This window comes from Mandrillus leucophaeus, unplaced genomic scaffold (genome assembly GCF_000951045.1).
Source record: "Mandrillus leucophaeus isolate KB7577 unplaced genomic scaffold, Mleu.le_1.0 Scaffold43, whole genome shotgun sequence".
NCBI lineage: Eukaryota > Metazoa > Chordata > Mammalia > Primates > Cercopithecidae > Mandrillus > Mandrillus leucophaeus.
In genome coordinates, this window is record NW_012104587.1 from 790,273 (window position 1) to 792,908 (window position 2,636).

Below are 2,636 nucleotides of genomic sequence, written 5' to 3' on the forward strand. Positions count from 1 at the left end.
CGTCCCGCCCCCTCTCCCCGGGCTGCGGGCTCCCGAGCTCTCTACTCTGCCCGTAGCGCGGGGCCTGGGGACATAACACGCACCTGTTGGGCGTCCCGCAGCGCCTCCCCGCGCCCTCGGGAACCCGAGGCGGAGTCCGGGTCTGTGAGCTGCGCGGCCTGGGGGGCTTCCAGCAGCGCGTCCTGCAATGTCAAATCCAGTGCGCCCGGAGGGGGGATGCTGTCTCGGGGTGCCTGTGAACAGCCTTCAAACCATGGGCCCCAAAGTCTGCGGGACCCCCACCGCCGCTGCAGCTATCGCGGAGCCCTCCGCTGGGGGCGGGTGGCCTCCCCGCCAGCGTCGGCGCTGCAGGGCTGGGAATGCCCAGGGGTGGCCAGGGGGGAGGAAGGGGAGCAGAAGGGCACTGGCGGGTGGAGGTGGGCGCTGCCATCCACGGGCTGAGGACACCTGTGCTTGTTACTGCTTCCCCACGCCTGTTTTTTTGTTTTGAGACAGGGGTCTCACTCTGTCACCCAGGCTGCAGTGTAGTGGCATGATCTCAGCTCACTGCAGCCTCCACATCCTGAGCTCAGGAGATACCCTCACCTCAGCCTCAGGAGTAGCTGGGACCACAGGCGCGCGCCATCATACTCGGCTAATTTTTGGTGTTATTTTATTTTTGTAGAAATGAGTTCTTGTCATGTTGCCCAGGCTGGTCTCGAGCTCCTGGATTCAAGTGACCCTCCCGCCTCGGCCTCCCAAAATGCTGGGATTACAAGCATGAGCCACTGCACCTGAGCCCCACCCCCTTTTTAAATTTACATAAATTCAAGTCCTTTTGAAAGTGTAGGTACCTCCCCTATTGCTTTGGATTTCTTTGTGATAAATATACCTGTTCCTAAAAGTTAAGCGTTCACACCAACAAGGAATTCAAATCAGGCTAAGGTTACTTCCAGAGCACTGGTCGTCAGACTTCCATCAGAACCACCTGAAAGGCTTCCAGCAGCACCACCCCGGGGGTCAATCGGTGGGTCTGGTGTGGAGGCAGGCGATAGCTGACTGGCTGGTTGGGGAAATGCACTTAGAAAACCCTAAGTATATTTCTCTGATAAGCTAATATTTTGTCTTGGTCTAAAGAGGACCAGTATCCCCAGAAGGGCAGAGGGGGCCTCTGAGGTCTCCCTGGTACCAGGAGCTCCTGCCTTTGCTTGTCAGGACATCCAGCAAGGTGCATGATGTCATCAGGCACCGGGGCTGCCTGGACCCCTCTCCACTGAGGCACCCACTGACCATATCCTGGAACCCCAACCTGGCACATGTGTGTGGGGGTGCAAGAGCATGGCTGGTGGCCCTGGTCCCCGCCATGTTCACACAGCACAGGAATGGAGAAGGCACACTCTTGGAGGAATGCATCCCCTGCACCAAAATCCAGCCCCATCCACTGGGGGCATGGCCCTGGCCCCACCTTCAGCAGCCCTTAGTGGTCAGAGGCGGCCATCCCAGGGGCTCCTTCTTCGGGGCCAGCCCTGGCCTGGTCTCAGCCCCTGTGTGTGAGGTGGTTGGGGGTTGTGATAGGTTAGAACCTCCACTTTCCCCAGCTGCCCCCAGAAGAGATGGGGAAGATGAAGGAGGGGGCCACAGAATCGTGCAAGAGCTGTGAGTGAGGGCAGGGACCACAGCCCTGTTGGCCAAGTCCTCCTTGAAGGGATCACTGTGGAGGCCAGGCGGAGCTCCTCAGAATGCTCCTCAGGAGAGAGGAGCTGCACACAAAGGGCCAACGCACAGGAAAAGGCGCTCAGCACTGCTAACCATCAGAGAGCTGCAAATGAAACCACAATGAAATACCGCCTCACGCTTGTTAGGAGGGCTCCTGTAAAAAATAAAAAGGCCTCGAATCCCACCATTTTGGGAGGCCGAGGCAGGAGGATTGCTTGAGCGCTGGAGTTCAAGACAAGCCTCGGCAACATAGCAGGAACCCTGTCTTTACTAAATAAATAAATACATAAATGAAAAAATCATGCCAGGCATCCCAGCACTTTGGGAGGCTGGGGTGAGCAGATCTCTTGAGCCTAGGAGTTCGAGACTAGCCTGGGCAACGTGACAAAACCCCATTTCTACAAAAAAATACTAAAACTAGCAGGGCATGGTGGTGCATGCATCTGTAGTCCCAGCTACTTAGGAGGCTGAGGTAGGAGGATCGCTTGTGCCTGGGAAGCAGAGGTTGTACTGCACCGAGATCATGCCACTGTACTCCAGCCTGGGCGACAGAGGGAGACCTCGTCTCAAAAAATAAACAAAATCACACATGTTGGCAATGATGCAGAACCTTGTACATGGTTGGTAGGAATGTGAAGTGCTACAGCCAACTATAGAAAAGAGTATGAAAATGCCTTTAAAAAATAAAGATAAAACTACCCTATGATTCAGCAATTCCACTTCTGGGCATATACCCAAAAGAACCGAAAGCAGAGTCTTAAGGAGATATTTGTACATCTATGTTCTTAGCAGCATTATTCACAATGGCCAAGAGATAGAGGCAGCACAACTGTCCATCCACAGATGCTGGATAAATAAAATGTGGTCAGGCCAGGCGCGGTGGCTCACGCCTGTAATCCCAGCACTTTGGGAGGCTGAGGCGAGCGGATCATCTGAGGTCA